Below are 21,854 nucleotides of genomic sequence, written 5' to 3'. Positions count from 1 at the left end.
ATGTCCCAACAACCCTAATTGCATTAAAAGGATTTTAAAATGTTATACTATTATAATCCCAGTGATAAGGTTGCTTACTGTACATAATTCTGCAATTTGAGGACAAAAAGTTTAGGTGACTTGTCATATAATATGTCAGTAGTGGGGCTTGAACCAATGACTTTAGCTCCAGTATCTTAGAATCTAGACCACACTCCTTATACTGTATATGCAGTACTTTAAGGATTCATAACCACCAGTAACTTTTGTGCATATTTAATAAATAACGTATAACATTGTGGTCAGCAACACAGGAGCGCCACAAGGGAATGTACTTTCTCCGGTCCTGTTCAGCTTATATACATCGGACTTCCAACACAACTCGGAGTCCTGCCACATGCAAAAGTTCGCTGATGACACTGCTATCGTGGGGTGCATCAGGAGTGGACAGGAGGAGGAGTATAGGGACCTAATCAAGGACTTTGTTAAATGGTGCGACTCAAACCACCTACACCTGAACACCAGCAAAACCAAGGAGCTGGTGGTGGATTTTAGGAGGCCCAGACCCCTCATAGACCCTGTGATCATCAGAGGTGACTGTGTGCAGATGGTGCAGACCTATAAATACCTGGGAGTGCAGCTGGATGATAAATTAGACTGAACTGCCAATACTGATGCTCTGTGTAAGAAAGGACAGAGCCGGTTATACTTCCTTAGAAGGCTGGTGTCCTTCAACATCTGCAATAGATGCTGCAGATGTTCTATCAGACGGTTGTGGCGAGCGCCCTCTTCTACGCGGTGGTGTGCTGGGGAGGCAGCATTAAGAAGAAAGACACCTCACGCCTGGACAAACTGGTGAGGAAGGCAGGCTCTATTGTTGGCATGAAGCTAGACATCTGTGGCAGAGCGACGGGCGCTCAGCAGGCTCCTATCAATTATGGAAAATCCACTGCATCCACTAAATAGTGTCATCTCCAGACAGAAGAACAGCTTCAGCGACAGACTGCTATCACTGTCCTGCTCCACTGACAGACTGAGAAGATCGCCCCCCCCCCACCAAACTATGCGACTCTTCAGTTCCACCCGGGGGGGTAAACGTTAACATTATATAAAGTTATTGTCTGTTTTTACTTGCATTACTATCAATCTTTAATTTAATATTGTTTTTTGTATCAGTAAGGTGCTGCTGGAGTATGTGAATTTCCCCTTGGGATTAATAAAGTATCTATCTATCTATCTATCTATCTATCTATCTATCTATCTATCTATCTATCTATCTATCTATCTATCTATCTATCTATCTATCTATTCATAAAAACTGTAAATGTCCATCTCTCAAGAACAACTATTGGCTAGGTTAGTGTACTGCATAGTACAGTAGTCAGGATGTTTATTTCTGACAATCCACTTATAACACGACACAATTCCAAAATTTCATCAGTGGCAAAAAGAGCACTAAAGAGTGTAATTTAATTCGTTATCTATGTTATGCTTTCATAGGTAACACTAGTATTGATTGCCTTTTTTGCAGCGAATATACTGTATTTGCCAATGATCTTGTTCACCAGATATTTTCCTGGAAATAGACCTTGTGGCCATCATAGGCAAACATTTTTCCCCAGTGCCCCATTAAACTTTTCAAGGTCAGCATGATATCACAAAGCTGTAGCAGCCATGCGCAGAACTTTCATCAATGCATATTGTAAGGTGGTTGTACAGCTGCTTTGGGCATTTATGATATCACTACCAGATCAATACTCCAGCTTTCCACCTTGCCCCAGCCATCCAGCCTTCCATCAAAAACAGAAAAGTACTTGACTGTAATTTAAATATTATGAATACTACCACTAGATATATACTACTGGATTTCTGTGCTCTGGCAGCGGAGTGCCACATGGCTAATTTGAATGCATAATTAGCCAAGTGCCTAGCTATATTTTAAAAGACCAGGTGCAGGGACTTCAAACAATGGGACAAACCTCTGTTTTTTTTTTGTTTTTTTTGCACAGCTAATGTAATCTTCAGAATTGGAACTCTGTTAGGAATTATATAGGTATTGTCACACACAAGTGAGTAGGGGGCAGCCAACGGGCTCGACAGAGCATGGAAAACCGTAGGAGGGGACTACTAGACAGTGCATTAATGCCCTTTTCTCTTTCTCAGCAGGAAAAATGAAGAGACAAAATCCGACAAAACATAAACAGACGACTTATCAACAACACACTTCTGCATCAGTCTACAGTCCCCCGGTTTGACTTTGTGTCCGGACCCTCGTTGATGTCCTCCCTTCCGGCTTTACACGCTGACGTCCCCTTCATCACACTGCACCTCCATCACTATCATTTCCCTTACGATTGTACATCTTCTGACTCCACCCCATAAAAGCTCCCTCTGGAAACTATGTCTCTTTCTAACGTAAACTTTGTATGCATACGACCAGTACCTCAGGGCTACTGCTTGGCCTGAGCTGTACACACTATACGGGGACGGTTTCCCCAACGCTTAATCAATTCTCTGTGTCTTTTTATACTTCACAGTATATATATGTATATTATGGATGGGAAAGTTAACACATTAATTTTTGCGATTGATGCGGCCTGTTTAACACGTAAAAAATGATGTTGAATCCAGGGTCAGCAACAAGGCAAACATCCCAGGCAGTACTTTGTTTGTTTTTTGTTTTTTTTTTTTTGTCTAGCAGCATCTGAGCGAGAGGAGGAAGTCCTGGGAAAAATGGTGGAAGGAGCGCAAGAGACAGGTTTGAGTTTGTAAGGTGCTGGGATGGAAGCATAGGAGTCACACAGGGTGGCTGAGGCATGGTTGCGGACGAGAAGGAGCAGTGCAGTGTGCACAAACAAAATGGAGTAAATGAGTGAGTTGTGAGAAGCGACAGTGAAAGAACGTTGTGCTTCTAGCCCATAACACTAAATCAGAAGACAGTATAGAGGGGTTAAACATATGGCGCCACCTGCTACTCATTGACTTTTCATTTTCCACTTTGCATTTTCATTTTCAATGGACGGGGCTTGGCGATTTTGCACAGTTTTTTGTCTTTCGTAGCTGTAGAGCAGCTTTGATTGATATAGTAGGAGTGTAGCTATTCATTGTATTTTTTTGTGGTTATCATTTTATTTGTGTCTTTTGTTGTTTGAAGCACGGTAGTATAGTGGTTAGCACTGCTGCCTCACAGCCTGAGAGAGAAAAAAATAACTTTTTTTTAGTATCTGCATGTTTCAAGGGAAGGAGAACAGAAAAGAGAGAATGGCATTTACCTCTCTTATTTAGCAGAAGAGAAGGCAAGACACATTTTTGCTAGTATTTCAGCTCTGCTTCAGCGGTACACTGCAGCAGGGAGCTAGCAGTCCCAGTTGCATGTTACCTATGGGGCTTCATATGCAGCCCAATTCCTTGCCTGCAGCGTGTCATCTCGTGCCACTGAAGTTAAAGAAAGGGGATGCGAAACATTTAGTTTACTGGGGATAGTGAAAGGGATCCTGGAGGTTAATGCTAATTGTAGGATTAGAAGGACAGGTATTAACTTACCATAAATCCTGAATTAAAAGTGCTCGAGCTTCATTCCCATGTGTGTTTGCATACGTTTGTGCCAGCAAGGCTGCCTGTGTTTTAATACAGGCCTTGCAGAGACGGAACATGCTCATATCACCTGTGATTGGTTAGATGGTGACACAGTGCTCTATGATTGGTCAGCAAAATAGCACTCAGTATAAAAGACACTTCCTGTCAGCAGGGGTCGTATTTTGACCTGTGTGAGTATCTGGTGTAGCTCGATCTAAAAAGTACATCAAGCATAGCAGCTTGTTCCTTATTTTTGTAATTTTTTTTAGATTCTCTTTTTGTAAATATAGATAAGTATCTCCTAGTAAAAGTTCAGTTTTGGTAGAGGTATTTATATGAATTGGGTATGTGGTGCATTTTTTTGTCTTTTTGTTTATACTTTGTAAATACTTTTTGTGGATCTTATACTAGAAAGGACAGTGTTTTTTGTGTAGTATCATCGTGCCTGCATTATTATTTAGAAAGACTGTCAAATTTTTGTGTATATACATTTATCGTCTTTGTTTTTTTTCATTAGGGGACATGTCATATTCATTGTACAGTTTAACTTTCTTCCTAGCTCTCAGGGACACTAACTAAACATCACTACACCGTTATAAGCCACTCAAAACTAGTTAATTTTTTCTTCCCCCATTTACTTCAATGCATTTTGAAGAGTTCACATAATTTTGTGAAAATGTTTATCACTTCACAAAGCTCACAGCAAAGCAAACTCAACAGGGTTTGCTCAACACTAGTGAACACCATCAGAATGTGGATTCCAAGTCCAGAATTATAGCGTGATTGTTTTCACAAATGGAGAACAACCTGGCTAAATAGAGACAAGGACATGATCTGGGAACCTTAAGGCCCCAACACTACCTGGTACAGTACACATCAGGTCATCTACACATTTTTTAGCACAGGTTCCCCACAAACATCACATCTGGGCCACTGCTCATTAGGCCTGTTTATCTAACAAATTATCCAGGCCGCTTCGTGTCCCCATTTTGAACAGATCGTGCTATTTCTGGCCCACTGAAGCTCCTCTGGCCTAAAGTGTTGTCATATTTAGGAGGGGTTCTGACTTAGAGCTGTTTAGCTCCACAAATGGTAGTTTCACGCCATTGGCTCCTGAGCGAAGCACCGTATGTCTGAACCTGCGCTTCCTTTTTGTACTGAGCAAAACTGCCATTGTGATAACATCATCAGAAGGGTAAAACTAACCTAGACATCCAATTGCTGAACTAGCTTAGTCCAAGGGTCGAGTCGAGTCGAGTCATCTACATACAGTGGTTCCCAAACTCGGTCCTGGGGGCCCACTGTGGCTGCAGGATTTTGTTCCAACCACATTCACAATCGTTGATTTTAATCGATAACAACTGATCTTATTTAATTAGCTGGTCTTTTTACTCTTCTGTTATTCTGCATTCAGAAAAACACAACAGTATGGTTTTTACATTTGTACTGTAAGACATTTAGAAATATTTCTATTTTTATCTAAAGCTATAAATGCTTAACTCTCTTTTGTTGTTTTCCTATTATTTTCCCCTTTTCCTGTGTAGTTTGCTCCCTTCATTTAACCCTAATAGTGACAATTAACAACCAGCATCGCAGATACCCAGGATGATGAAAGCAGTAACGACTTCAGTGTCAGACCCGCTAATTAGTAAATCACCAATTCAATAACCAGAACACCTGAAAAAGCAGAATGAAAATTAGGTTGAAAATACTGTTAATAACATAAAAAAATGAAATATTTCCCATATAACTGCTTATTACATTTTAATAAAAATATACCAAACTTAATTTGTAATTTCTACATTGTCTCCAAAACATAGAAACTGGGAAATAATGACTCACTTAATTAGGCTAGGCGTCCAATGAAAAACGGAAGTGGGTTGGAACAAAAACCTGTAGCCACAGTGGGTCAGCAGGACCGAGTTTGGGAACCATCAATCTACAATATCAGCAGTATCTTATGCAATACAGAATTAAACCATGGGATGCACATCCATTTTTTAGTGATATTTTGAAAATGCATATTAAGAATGTGAATCAAAATTTGTGTCCTCTAGCTGCTCCATGGTCAAAGAGATTTCTCTAGCCATTAAGTGGCAGCAATGGAAACCTATACATTGACCCTGCTTGTTATGGCAGACAGGGCAGGGAGATCTCTAAAAGGATGGCCCTACAGTAGATGTGCAGGAATTTACTCCAAGAATGATCCAAGGGCTGGGATGTAAAAACGTTTCTTATGAAAAGCTCACTTAGCATAGAATTGGGAGGTAAATTTCGGTATGAGATTTAGAGGTTGGAAGAAGAGGGACCAGAGGATCAGAGTAAGACAAGTAAGATAAAAGAGTGATGGCTGTAGAAGAGCAGCTAACCCACATAATAAACAGAGAGACTAACCTTGTATAGGAAGGCTCGGAGAGTCAGTTTTGACCTTTATGTTATTCCTTGTGTTTATCCTTCCATTTGCTAATCTTGGCTACTTATTATGGGTTCAGGAATCACTTGAGAGCACCTCCCCTTCACTGTCCACATCATTTATGTTTTATTATATTTGTTATACACGGTCTAGGTGAATATGACCATTTTTCACTATAAATACCTTAAAATGGGTAACAAAAATGTCCTTCAAGGAAGAAAAATTTAAAACATCAGTATCCTCATATACTTTAGTGTTATAAATGATTTTTATGTTAGGCTTTATCCAGCAATCTGTTTTATTATAATTTATTGCAGAACAATAAAACATTGCATAGTAAGTGCAAGGTTTGAAATTAGTGTATTGCTGTTATTTAAACAGTCTGTTACAGCTGTCTAATTGTTCATTAAGGTCACTTTCTTTTTGATTTAGCACTGTGGTGTGAATCAGATAATTTTGTTTGAAGTGTAGTGTTCCTATGGCGTTATCGTACACAGTTAAATATAGTCCACTTTGTGGGGTACAAAGCTATTTCTTAAACTTGACAACATACAACTATTCATCAGTTTGTTGTCATTTTTTGCTCATTTAATGCTGTCACATGGTCTCAAGGACAATCAATGTGGAAGCATAAGATAAAGAAAAATTGATTTAGGAGGAACAGAGCAAAAGGACAATTAACTACTGTATACTGAGGAAAGCACTGCAAACTGTATCTGAAAAATAACAAAGAAAAAATGTTCTGCCCTGCTATTTTAATCTGTATTTATATGTGAATAATTCTTATAAATTTTACTTTATTCTTTGGTGTACTGTATGACTGAAAATAAAAGCTTTAATCTGTCCATATATTTGTAAGCAATACTCGATCCATTTTCTAAATCTTCATGTTCAAGAGCATAAAGTAGGAACTGATCCACAGTCAGACTGATTCACAGTGGGCTAAGTAGATGGTGCAAATTAAGCAAACATGCATGTCTTTGAGATGTGATGGAAAACTGCATTAACTCACATCAACATCAACCCACGTCAACAAGGGGAAAACATACTAACTAAAAAACATACTGTTACTGAATTGGGACTTGAGGCCAGTCCCCTGGAACTGTTAGGTAACTCCCTATAAGTAATACTGACTAGCTAACTACAGTACATGAGTAACATGGAATGTGTCCAAGTTTCTGCAATGCCGCATCAGACAATATTGCTAATTTCACATCACATACTTCACATTTTCTTCCTAGGTATTGTGTATTTGGTTTGAATTTTCTTCTGGTTAAGTGCAGGTTTATGCTGAGGACTTACTGTAGGTTGAGCTGAAGAATATGTGAAACATTTGAATAATATTTATAAATGTAACATGCATCAGCTGAACTAACTGTTCATAGTTTTCATACTTGATCTGTGCTCAGATATCTGCAGACACCTTTTGCTTTTCTCAGCCATTACATGTGCATTTGGTTAACAAAGAGTGGAACTACACATCTTGGCATGATCAATACAGATATTAAGATGCACAAATCTTAATTTGCTAATGGCTTACTCTTGTAAGAAGATAAGGTCTACATCTCTTAAGACTTCTTTCAAGCATCCAATAGCAGTCATTCAGCGTTATTGTTTTTTTTTTTTTCCACGTAGTTTGGAGCAGACTTTAAAGTTGAAGCAGCAGTTTGTCATTTCATTATTATTATTATTATTATTATTTATCAGTAATCCTTAGATTTTACATTGGGAGTACCTCTGAGAGAGTTCTGGAAGGATTTCCAAACACACATTATCAAGAAAAACTTATCCTAGTTTTAAACAAAAAAGTGCTGCCACTTTACTATACTTCACATCTTCATCCACTGATGTATCACACTTTTTAAAGAGATTCTTTACAAATGATATTGATTGTTATGCCTGTTTTTTGTTTTTTAATTGTCTCTTACTGCATATTTTTATTGGTATTTACAGAGCATTTAACATAAACTTCCTTGTTTTGTATTAGCACAATCTTATGGCAGCATGTCTCATAATTTTTAGAAGGTGAAGCAGTTACTCACAATTTTTGAAGTCGGTCACTGTGTCAATCTCTGAATAACTGCAACATCCATCCATCCATTATCCAACCCGCTGAATTCGAACACAGGGTCACGGGGGTGTGCTGGTGCTAATCCCAGCCAACACAGGGTACAAGGCAGGAACCAATCCCGGGCAGGGTGCCAACCCACCGTAGGACACACACAAACACACCCACACACCAAGCACACACTAGGGCCAATTTAGAATCGGCAATCCACCTAACCTGCATGTCTTTGGACTGTGGGAGGAAACCGGAGCGCCCGGAGAAAACCCACGCAGACACGGGGAGAACATGCAAACTCCATGCAGGGAGGACCCGGGAAGCGAACCCAGGTCCTCAGGTCTCCCAACTGCGAGGCAGCAGCGCTACCCACTGCGCCACCGTGCCGCCCATAACTGCAACACTATGAGTATAATATAAAGGATTGTCAGACGGTGGATTCTATTATATTATCCATCATCCCTTGCTGTCTTTCCTCTGTCTCAACACCCAAGTCCATGGCTTTCTCTACTGCTTCCTGGTGGTGTTTGGCTCAATGGTAGAATGTTAACTGGCGTTCACATTTACCAAGGCATGGTATGCAATGCCAAATTTTCAATAATTGTAAAATTCCAATATTTAGAATCTCTTGATGAGTTTATGCTTCCTTATTTTCCTCAAGATTGCATTTGCTTAAAAATCCCCAAGCAAATTTATTGGCATTCATATCCTATCTCATTAAACAGCATTCATATTCAAGGTTTAATTTCCTAACACCGCTAAGGGTTTGTCATCAATTTCAACGTTCTTTTTTTCTTTTCTTTTTTTTTTTTACTTTTATAATTGATAGGAGTGATTAATTAAGGAAAGGTACAGTTTGTATATCTGTCACACTTTTAATATGATAGAAAAACAGAAAACTGTACCTGAAAATAGCCTTCTGGTGGTATGCAATGCCAAATTTTAAATAACTCTTAAGGTTCCAACACTTAGAATCTCTTACGTAGTTTATGCTTCCCTATTTTTCTCAACATTCATATCCTGGTCATCTAAACATATGAAATCCTTGTAATGATGGTATAGATACAGTGTAGTAAGCAAATAAATGCTGTTATACAAATTGTTAAATACGCCAGTATAAATTACAGTACTTATTTTTCATTTTGACCTACCTTTTTTCTAACACAAGGAACATTGTAGAATTTCCTAAACATTTATTTTAACATTTTAATGGCTGCATATCCTATACTGGAGGACTACAGCTTTCCCATCAACATCAAAGATTCTATGATATGACTGTCAATAAGTATCCCGCAGTGAAAAGGATACAGAAGTTGTTTATATTCCTTTCATAAAATTAAAATGAACTGCATTGTGCAAAATTTCTTGCCCTCAAGGTTTCAGGCAAAAAGACAGTGTATGTGTATAAAAGCCTATTTTGTATTGTTTGTAAAATGAATGTATCATTAAGAAAAAGATGTATATTTTGTGCTATTCAGGCTAGGAATAATAGTGTCCAGTGATGCCATAAACAGTGCTGTTACCCAGGCACCATATTTATCCAGACCTACATTTAAACAAGTGAAGTCCTTTTCAATGCACTGTGTGGCTTAGTGAATAATAATAGCAATTTAACAGTACAAAGCAAATAGGAGGTTCTGTGCTTATATTTTTTTTTATAATTTTGCAATAACCGTATTGATGGTTCAACTATAATTAAATTGTAATCTAGTTTTAAGGTACATAGAGCTTTAACCTTGATTTCATTTACTGTGCAGAACAGACAATGCAATCAGTTTCAATTACTGTTTCATTTGTAAGGTGAGGTGAATACAGTAAGAAAATACAATCAAACACCAAGTACAATAAAGACATACCTAATTAGCTTTTGCTTAGTAATTGCTTACTTTTTCCTTATGCTTTGAGATAATTAGATAATTCAGTAGGAGTCTAAATTGCTCAGAGATAGAATATATATATATATATATATATATATATATATATATATATATATATATATATATATATATATATATATATATATATATATATAAAATGATGAAAAAGGTTTGGGAATGGTGGCCACCCTGTATACTTGAAAAAAGGTAGTTAAAAAAATAAACACATCTTTACAGAAAGGAGTCCAAAACAGAACCGATATGAAGAAAGCTGCTCTCTAAATATGGGGGAGCAGAGGTTGAGTTGGAATCAGGGAGGCCAGAAGAGGAACTGATTTGGTAGAAAGATGGGTTCTGGGTACTGATTATGGCGTCATCAGATGGTGCAGGAGGTGACATCAACAGGGGCCTTGTGGACTGGTGGTGATGTCATTGAGAGGCAGGTTCTTCAGCTGGTCTGCAGAGGGAAAAAAAGGAGAAAGTACTCCACATTGTATTGAGACGCCCTGTTCGAATTGGTGCATGGACATTTCTGCACGCTCGGACCTGACTGCCGCCCTATGTCTCTCCACCATGTCAATCAAGGCATCTATGTTTCTATAGGCTTGCCTATTGACTGGCTGGATGGGAGAGGCCTTTACCAGTAGGTCACAAGCAACTTGCTCTGTGACGTGTTTTTGAGTTATTGATGTCTAGCCTTAGCCAGCGTCCTGCTTTTCCCCAAAGATCACACACCTGAGGTCTTGTTTACTGCTCTGGGTCTAACCTTCATTAATGGCAGAGCTTTGCCTGCTAGTCTGTGGAAATAACATACCATTCTAGTATCTCGGCCTTGAGAGTGTCATAGGCAGCATCTTCAGTCTCAAGGTCATAATAGTGTTTCACCTTCAAGAACAGCAACAGTATGTTAGCCCACTCCATGCGCTCCCAATAGTGTCTTTAGCTGTACTTTCATAAATTAAGAGATATAACTCTGTGTCATCATTCCCCTGTAACAGCATCAGTACATGGAAGGGAGCCCTTGACTGATCATCTTGGAGGGCGATGCATGCTTCAGCCCATGATTCCGCCTCAGCGAGCTGGGTTCAGGTTTCGCCTAATTGGACCTTAAGTCCTTGTATCTCTGTGTTTGTGCTGTATAGCACAGTAGTCTGGTCTTGTTCTTAATTCATTATCAAGCAATTATCCTGCCAACTAAGCCAATGTAATAAGGACGAAAAAGAGTCCGGCTGAGAAATAACAGTATTTGAGCTTGTAAATATCTAATCCAGTACCTGTGTGTGCACGTGTGACACGGCACACTCCTCAGCTAACCCAGAACAAAGAGAATGTGAAATACCCAATTGATCACCAAGGCCTTCTGTTCCACCACTGTATACCTGTTTTCCCTGTCCAGCACTGTCCAGCTCAGGAACATGACAGGGTGTTTGACACCATTGACACTCTGGCGCAACACGACACTCAGTCATGTGTCCGAAGCATCAGCCTGGACGATAAAAGGCAAAGAAAAGTCAGGAGCCATTAAGACAGGTGCCAACATAAGGGCCTGCTTCATGTCATGAAAGGCAGCGTCAACTTTAAGGTCCCATACCACGGCGTTAGAGGCTGCTTCTTTGATAAATTGTCAAGGGCACCACTCCCTTGGAGAACTGCGGTACAAACTGGTGGTTGTACCCGGTCAACCCAAGAAAGGCTTGGACCTGCCGTTGGATTTTTGGACAGGGTCATTTCAATATGGCATCTACCTTGGAGCGCTGTGGTTTGACTGACCATTCCCCTACCAGGCAGCTTCAGTATTTGGCCTCAATTAATCCAAAGAAAGATTTCTTAGGATTAATTCGAAGTCCAGCTTTTCCAAGTGCCCGGAGCACAGCCCGAACCAGCTCTCAGTGTTTCTTCCATGTGTCAGAATATATGATTACATCATCCAATTAGGTAGCACTATAGGAATTGTGGGGCCGTAGCACTTTATCCAATAGATGTTAGAAGGTAGCAGGTGCCCCGTAAAATCCAAATCGAAAAATACGATATTGCCAGTATCGTCTAGGGGTGCTAAATGCTATTTTGGCCTTTGTGGAATTTGTTAAAAGAACCTGCCAGTACCCCTTTGACATGTCAGGAGTGATCAATTATTTTGTCTTTCCGAATAGTTCAAGGAGGTTGTCCACCTGCAGGATTGAGTAAATGTTGAATTGGGAGACTTGATTAAGTCAACGGAAGTCATTGCAGAACCACCAACTTTTGTCAGGCTTAGGGAACAATACAATTGGGATTGACCAGGGACTATGACTTTCCTCGATTACACCTAATTCCAGCATACATTTGATCTCAAGCTCCACTTCATCACGTTTTGCCTCTGGGAGACGATAAGGCTGCTCCCGGATGAGTACTCCACGGTCTGTTATAATATGCTCAATCAGTGATGTCCAACCTGGTTTATTGCTCACTACCTCAGGGATGGACAGAGTTCCTGTTTCTGTTGTGGCATAAAATTAGGACTGAAATTAAGGTTGTTTTAACAGGCGAAAAGAGAACTGCACAGACAGGCGTCCAAAAACACATCTGACTAACATGTTGAAAGCTGCTCTATAAATATGGCTGAACAGAGGAAGAGGTGGAGTCGGGGGGGCCAGTAACAGGAAGAGATGTGGCAGAAAAATATGTTCTGGGTAGCAGATATGACATCATCATAAGGTGCTGGAGGTGATGTCAATAGGGGCCAGACTAGTGGTGATGCCATTGAGAGGCAGATTCTTTGGCTCGTCTGGAGAGGGACAAATGGAGAAACGATCAGGTGACAGGGCAACCACTGGCCAGCTGAGAAATAACACTATTTGAGCCTGTAAACCTTCTTCTATGCACACATGGGTGATATACATAAACAGTTACTATAGGTTTCATTCACTCATAATTTAACTTCATCTTTTAATCTGACTTACAGTATATGCTCTGTTCCAGTAATGTGAAATGTAATCGGTAGAGTGTATGTAAGTTTAAAAAACTTAAACGCAAAACATTTGTCATCCATCCATCCATTTTCCAACCCGCTGAATCCGAACACAGGGTCACGGGGGTCTGCTGGACACACACACGTACGTACACACACACACGTACGTACACACACACACACAATCCCAGCCAACACAGGGCACAAGGCAGGAAACAGTCCTGGGCAGGGTGCCAACCCACCGCAGGACACACACAAACACACCCACACACCAAGCACACACTAGGGCCAATTTAGAATCGCCAATCCACCTAACATTTATCATATTTTTTATAAATTATCTTGCTTTGCAATTGTAGGAAAAGACTGGCATTACTCAATTACCTTTGTTTTGGCACAAGTCTTTTGTTTAAGATGCAGCTGCCAAGCCCTCTTCCATTGCCATTTAACTTCAACCACATATTAAGTTTTCTTCATATGCCTCTCTTTGAAAAGCAGTTTCTGGGTCTAATCTAAAAAGACTGATCAAACACAAAGCAAAGTTTCAGTAAGGAACCATTCGCTCATAACTCAACAATATCTCTGCCAACCTTGATGTAAAAAATGTTGTACTAATTATTAGCCAAAAAGCTGGACTTGTGTACACCCAAGACATTAATAGTAAAATGTCCACACGTTTATATCCTATTGCAACCACAACTCTCTGCTCTCTCTCTCTCTCTGTGCCTGGCCTTAATGTCAGCTCTGCAGCAAGACCTTGGCTGACAGGGATGTGTCTGCATCAAAGGCTGAAGCAAAACCTTTTACTCTAGGGGGTACCCTAGTCCCACAGTGTAAAAGTGGATGACTGTCTGCAACAGACATGGACATGGGTACCACATTGTGTTCAGCCTCTGTAAAAACAAGCAAAGTGGATGTCCTCCTAAAGAAAAGAATCAATCATTGACTGTCAGACAGACATCATTTTTATGTTACCAATTGAGGACCACAGTACGTGAAGCCTCAAGGACTGCAAACTGCAGTACAGTCCACAGCTACTTCTCTTGCAAGAAGCCAAGAGACAGAAAACCACCTGGACATAAAAAAAGACATAGCGTGCTGAATTTCATTCCACGTTTGCTAAAAAAATTCTCCATGGGACAAAGCATTCCTCCATGTGAAGTCAACAGAAACCAACCCTTAAGTATGCTCACTTTCAAGTACAATTTGACAGCTTATGCACAGCTTTTATTTAATATAGTGTACTAAAGTTTAGTTTGTTTATATGCTTGTTCTTTTTTTTTAATAGAACTGTATAAAGTAAAATCTCAGGTTGTGTCGCTCCACTTAGTTATTAAAGTCATATAAATATGTATTATTTATTTCTATATAATCTTTCCTGAAGAAGGGGCCTGAGTTGCCTTGAAAGCTTGCATATTGTAATCTTTTTAGTTAGCCAATAAAGGGTGTCATTTTGCTTGGCTTTTCTCTATATATGCTCACTAAAGGCAAACTGATTATTGATCATCCAGTGAGACTGTTACTTTTGTTTCTGGCAGTGATATACACTTTTGAGCTTCAGTTTTGTAGTTTAGTTTGTATATACTGTAGATAGTGTGGAGCATCACCCATCCCCTGTCTGATAGTACATATCAACACTCACACACCTCAGATGAATAAGAATAAAAATCAATGTTTCAATACTTACTTTGAAGGGAATCTTATAATACTGGCATTGTGTTCTTTATATTTAGGAGGAATCTTACCAAATAAAATTAATATTTAAAAAGAAAGTAATAGCTTAAACAAAGTGATGTTCATATTTTACAAATTAAAAAGACACTGTCCTTTTATTTATCAAAATTAATAATCCTGATTAATTTTGGGAATTACTGACAATGAGTGGTAGCATATAATCTCTGATTAATTTGTAATTCTACTACAACAGTTTATTTTACAGTTTCTACCAATGTACTACATATATCTAAACACTGTAAGGCAAAACTGATAGTTAAACATACAGTAGTATCTACTTAAGGTAATGTGATATGTAAGCACATTTTATCATTTGGTAGTTTTTTTGAGTCTAATTACTGCCAATAAAACTTCAAATTCATGTCTGGATGTCATTGTTTGAAGAGTGTAAAAAAGAAAGTCCATATTAAGACTACATTCAGTGACAATCACACTTTACTGTTTCTAAAATATAATCATCCTGCCCTAATTTCTACATAAAAAAGAACTAATTATATTTTCTTCAGTGAGTTCTAACTTTTGCTGCATGTCTGGTTAGAGCTTACTTAAACGAAAGCCACCCTGAGATTTGGTAGAGCAACAAAAGAGAAGTTTCCACATACACATATAAAGGTCTCGATGCATGCTCAATAATCCAGGTAAGGAAATTCTAGAAAGGTGATTCAGTTCATCTGGACATAGTTATTTTCCAGGGAGATACGTTACATCATGGAAAATAACTATGTCCAGATGAACTGAATCAACTTTCTAGAACACATATAAAGGCATAAAATATACTGTAAATCAATATATTTATATACTGCCTTTCCTATGCTTACGGTGCATAGAAAAACGTAATCAAAGTGTTTACAAATGATATATATTGGAGGCACTATACTATACTATACTCTACTATGCTATACCAAGCACAGTGCCATTTGGTGTGCTTTTCACACTTGAGAAAGAATAAACTTGAAATCAAAAAATCAGTGCATGTCTATGCTAGGGTTGCCAGATGTCCCTTATATACGGGGCATGTCCCATATTTGATAATTTTGTCCCCTGTCCCGTACGGACCTTTCAGGGACACCCAAATGTCCTGTATTTAGTTAATTTTCAAATATCGTAATCAGAATCAGCTTTATTGGCCAAGTATATGCACACATACAAGGAATTGGACTCCAGTTTTACCTAGTATTATCCCTGATGCTGTGAGATTGACTTAAGTGTTCATGAGAGTGATGACCTGAGGGAAGAAACTGTTCACATGTCTGGTAGTTTTGGCGTACAGTGCTCTGTAGTGCCTATCAGAGGGAAGTAATTGAAAAAGGTTGTGACCAGGGTGTGATGGATCTGCAGTGATGTTTTCTGCCTGTTTCCTGACTCGAGATCTGTATAAGTCCTGAATGGAGGGCAGATCAGCACCAATGATTTTTTCTGCAGTCCTGACTGTCCGTTGAAGTCTGTTCCTGTCCTGTTTTGTGGCTGAACCAAACCAGACTATGATAGATGAACAGAGAACAGACTGGATTACTGCAGAGTAAAATTGGATGAGCAGCTCCTGAGGCAGGTTGAACTTCCTGAGCTGACGCAGGAAGTACAACCTCTGCTGTGCCTTTTTGACAATTGTGTCTATGTTTGGTGCCCACTTCAGGTCCTGTAAAATTGTGGATCCCAGAAACCTAACGTTTTCCACAGCAGACACAATGCTGTTGAGTAGTGTGGGGGGCAACACTGGGCTGGCTCCTCCTGAAGTCCACTGTCATCTCCACAGTTTTAAGCTTGTTCAGCTCCAGGATGTTTTGACCGCACCAGAGGGCCAGCTGTTCGACCTCTCGTCTGTATACAGACTCGTCACTGTCCTTGATGAGGCCAATGACTGTCACATCATCTGCAAACTTCAGGAGTTTAACAGACGGGTCTCTTGAGGTGCAGTCATTTGTGTAGAGGGAGAAGAGCAGAGGGGAGAGGACACATCCCTGGGGGGCGCCAGTGCTGACTGTTCGTGTGCTGGATGTGATTTTTCCCAGTCTCACTTGCTGCTTCCTATCTGTCAGGAAGTTTTTGATCCACTGGGAGATGGAAGCTGGTACATTGAGCCAAGTGAGTTTGGTGTGGAGGACTTCTGGAATGATAGTGTTGAACGCCGAGCTGAAGTCCACAAACAGGATCCTAGCATATGTCCCTGGAGAGTCGAGATGTTGCAGGATGTAGTGCAGTCCCATGTTGATTACATCATCCACTGACCTGTTTGCTCAGTAAGCAAACTGTAGGGGGTCAAGCAGGGGGCCTGTAATATCCTTCAGGTAGGTCAAAACCAGTCTTTCAAAGGATTTCATGACCACAGATGTCAGGGCGACAGGCCTGTAGTCATTTAACCCTGCAATGGAGGTTTTCTTGGGAACCGGGATAATTGTGGAGCACTTAAGGCAGGAGGGAACTTCACATAGCCCCAGGGATCTGTTGAAGATCTGTGTAAATATGGTGGCCAGCTGATCAGCACGGACTTTGAGACAGGAAGGTGACACACCATCTGGACCTGGTGCCTTCCTGATCTTCTGTCTCCTGAAGAGCTGACTCACATCCCCTTCACAGATCCTGAGTGCAGGTATGGTGTCAGTGGGGAGGGGCAGGGGCATGGTAGTGGGTGCTGGGAGTGTATTGTGATCGGCAAGAGTGAGAGGTGTGAAAGAGGGATTATCAAACCTGCAGTAGAACAAATTCAGCTCATTGGTCAGTTGATGGTTCTCTTCAGTATGGGGGGATGGTTTCCTGTAGTTGGTGATGTGTTTCAGACCTCTCCACACTGATGCAGGGACGTTGGCTGAAAACCTATTTTCCAGCTTTTCCGTGTAGCACCTCTTTGCTACTCTGATCTCCTTTGTCAATGTGTTTCTGGCCTGATTGTACAGGATTCTGTCCCCACTTCTGTAGGCCTTCTCCTTAGCCTGACGAAGGTGCCTGAGTTTTGCTGTAAACCAGGGTTTGTTGTTGTTATATGTGCGAAAAGTTTTCATAGGCACACACATATCGTCACAAAAACTGACGTAGGATGTCACAGTATCAGTAAGCTCGTCCAGGTCTGTCGCTGCAGACTCAAAAACACTCCAGTCAGTACAATCAAAGCAGGCTTGTAGTTCCAGCTTTGCTTCGTTGGTCCATCTCTTCACCGTTTTGACCACAGGCTTTGCAGATCTTAGGTTCTCTCTGTAAGTCGGGAGAAGATGAACCAAACAGTGGTCAGAGAGTCCCAGGGCAGCATGAGGGACAGAGCGATAGGCATCCTTTAATGTGGTGTAGCAGTGGTCCAGTATGTTTTTGTCCCTGGTAGGACACTTAATATGCTGTCTGAATTTTGGCAGTTCTTGCCTGAGGTTTGCTCTGTTAAAATCACCAAGAACAATGAGCAGGGAATCCGGGTGTTTGTGCTCCATGTTAGTTATCTGGTCAGCCAGGTGTTGTAATGCTTCACTAACACAGGCCTGAGGTGGGCGAGGAAAACTCCCACGGTGAATAGAACGGTTTACAGTCAATGAAAATAGACTCTAAGTGAGGGCTGCATGCTTTGATTAGCACTGTGACATCTGTACACCAACCTTTGTTTATGTAGAAACAGATTCCACCTCCTTTCGTTTTCCCTGAGAGTTCCGTGACGCGGTCCGCACAGAGAAGTTGGAAGCTCGGCAGGTATAATGCGCTATTGGGGATGTGCTCACCAAGCCAGGTTTCAGTGAAGCACAGGACAGCAGATCTGGAAAAGTCCGTGTTTGTTCTGTTTAACAGTAGCAGTTCGTCCATTTTATTGGCCAAAGAGCGGACATTTGCCAGGTGTATTGAAGGGAGCACGGTTCGAAATCCTCGCTGGCGCAGTTTAACAAGTGCTCCAGCTCGCTTCCCTCGTCGGCGTCTCCTGCTAATTCCGTAAAGAGCGGCTGCTCCTCCAACTAAAAGTTCTGTAAAGTACTCTGTTTGGGTGAAAGACAATGAAAAAATTTCACAAATGAATTGACCGATGTGTAAGAGTTCCTCTCTGCTGTATGTGATCAGAGGGGGACAGCTTATCACTGAACAAACAAACAAAAACAGAGAAAGCACTAAGGAGCGCGGATCCGAGGCTGCCATCTGCGGCGCCATGTTTGATGGAAAAAAAAAACAATAAGTAAGAATAATAATTCTTACGGCACTTAGATGTAACTTTATAAATAATTATACTTTCTTTTCTCAGATTCTCTTGATGAAAATAACCCAAATGTAACGATGAAACTCGTGTTTGCTGCCTGTTTGCAACTTGTTCAGTTGCTCTGGTTGGCTGAGGACAGCGACACTCTTACCGTTTTGCTGTCCAGCTGTGCAGTTCTGTATCAGCATTGCAACATACAGTGTCAACAAAGTGTGTTGTTACTACTTGCCACGGCCCCCTTTTTTTCTAACTGCCGGTATTAGATAAAAATAATATTTCTCTGTTGTCTGCATTAAATAAATATTTTCAAATGATTTCACTTTTACGGTATTTTTTAGCTTTTATTAAATAATTTTCAAATGATTTTACTTTTCATTTCCTCATAACCCATTATAATCCTTGCTTTATGTTTATAACTTATGTCTCTACTTTTATATAATATATTAGCCTGGGTGTGTAGGGGGCATGTATAAATTTATATATATAGTGTGGAGCTTGGCCCGGATACAGACAGGCAGACACGTTGACGTCACCCACAACACGTTTATTATACATATTATTTACACAAGTGCACCTCAAAACCCCCCAAAAGTCCCTAAAGTCCTGGCCAACGCAATGCCTTATCTCTTCAGACCACCTCCTTGCCTCCTCCAGAGACCTCGTCCTTCTCCTCACCCGACTCCAGCCCTGAATGATGGGAGGCGGCCCCTTTTATAAGCACCCGGATGTGCTCCAGGTGATTCCCGGCAATCTTCCACCGACACGCCCCAGTGTGGCAGAAGTGCCAGCTGCATCCCCGGAAGCACTCCCGGTGGCCCTGCTTCTCTTCCCCCCAGCACTTCCTGGTGTGGCGGAAGTGCTGAGGCCCAGGGCTGCCAAGGCATCGGGACGCCCCCTGGCGGTGACCACAGGCCCCTACAGGGTCGAGCTTCAAAGCTCGGTACTTGTGGCCCCCAAAGCAAGCAGGGCAGTCGCCTGGGCGTCCCGGCTGGGTACCACCCCCAGTCGCATGCCACAATAGTAATAAGATTACGGAGTGTTCCGTATCTAATTTTCTAATCTGGCAACCCTAGTTTATGCATTAATAGACTACACTGCTCTTCATCTTCAGTCAGTGTAAACATGTAACAGTGACATGTAAATAACATGAATAAAGATGGGAGGCAGGCTGTGCTCATTGCTTTCTGCTTGTCGAAAGTGTGTCTAGCAGACCTGCCTTATTTCTGGTCATGCACCAGACAGTAGCACCCTGCAAGTTTAAAATGGACAATGTGGTGTCTGCTATTGATTGCCATGCAGCCTCTTTCACTTTCTGAATAGCAAATGGATTTGTTTTTATGGCACTATTATTATTACTTGATTAACTGGTGAAAACATTACCACTGTATTTGAAATGTGTTATTCTATATAATTACAATTAAATAAAGCTGTAAACTTTTCCAAGCTGTGCTGTAACACAATATGGATCCCATCAGCTTGACACTTAAAGTAAAGGGTACTCCATCAGCACATATGACACTCTCCACTGTGCTTTTTGACCTTTGAAAGGCGCTACTAATAATTGGTCATGGGCGCTGCTCACTGTAGATATTATGAGTGTGTGCATAATGTGAATGGCATAAGCCTGTCTTGGTAGCGGTATTTATATTCTATGTTCTAGGAAAACATTTCAATGCAATTTCAGGTGAGTTTATATATATATATTTGTTTAGCTAAATGTAGAAACTAGATCATGGGCAGTTTTCAGATTAGTGTATGATCATTTATTTTACAAGTACTGAAAAAAAAAATGATGTGATTATAAATTATATTTTTTTCTTTAATTTTGTATAGTTGTCTGGAAAAGAGTGGGAAGCATGATGCAATATCTAGTTGCTGGAGGCATGTTCTCAGATCCTAAAGTTTGGCTTCAGCAGCCATGTTTTATCCGAGTTTGCAGTTAAGCCTTGATTCACTGTGTTCAAACTGTTGCTTTGAGTTTTCTGGTTAATGAATCCTTCCTGTTTTTGTTTTCACAGTTTCTGATATCTTGCTCTTGGCTCTTGGTTTGGAATTCTAATTTTTTAAATATGTTCACAGCTTGTGTGAAAGATGGAACTGACTTTTCTTTTTGACCTTGGCTTACTTTTTGACTTTGTATTTGTCCTGGTCCTTGCATAAAAAAATTACTGTCTTTCTGCAGCACAATAGACCTTGTTTTTCCTAGTAAAATTTTTCACAGGGTGTTACAGACTGAAATCAAATGTATGTTTTTATTATATAATAGTAATAATAATAGCAGCTCGCTACTGAAAACAATAAATGTGGGGAGGACTCGGAATCAATTTCAAAACAGCAGTTCTTATCTCTGTACCACCCAAGCGGACACCCATTATACACTTTACATCACCATTTTGTCATTATTATTATAATATGAAAAAAAAAATTCTGTTTTAGGTGTGTTCAACATTTCTTGCCTCACATTTCCTATCATCCTACATTTTCCCAGATCATTACAGACACGGAACACACATGAAGTGTATGTATTCCAAATAACGGTATATTATTTACCCTGTACAACTCCAGACATCTCACACCTAGATAAACAGACTTGAGCTTTGAGAATTTTGTGACTGACTTCAACTGTGCTGGTGGGGGATGGGATAGCAGGCTGCTTGTGCTGATTGACACATTTGCAAAATAAAGACGCTGATGAAGTGGTGCAAGGGAATTTAAGGTGGCCCGGCATTACAAATATTTTCGTAGGCTTCAGGGATTCTAGTGTTAATTTAGCATCAGCTTTAGCCAAGCCTTCTGAAGAAATTAGGTTTGGTTTTATTGTAAGTTTTTACTTTTCATATGTTCCGTGATAAGCATGTTTGATTTTCTGGTTGACTTCAAGTTGAAATTATTTCTTTCATCTTTTAAGTGCAGTAGTGTTTAATTTAATTTCTTCCTTTAAATGTAGCCATTCTGAGTAGTAGATTACACGTTTATTTATAGGTTCAGCAATGTTTTCTGTGTTTCTCAAATTAACTGCACACATTTAATCCACATTTCCCCTTGCATAGTTCTCTTAAGATAAGTTTGCAGGCGGTATAACTGGAGTTAAAAATTCAAGGTGGTCA

This window comes from Erpetoichthys calabaricus, chromosome 9, assembly GCF_900747795.2.
Source record: "Erpetoichthys calabaricus chromosome 9, fErpCal1.3, whole genome shotgun sequence".
NCBI lineage: Eukaryota > Metazoa > Chordata > Cladistia > Polypteriformes > Polypteridae > Erpetoichthys > Erpetoichthys calabaricus.
This window is presented reverse-complemented; position numbering follows the sequence as displayed.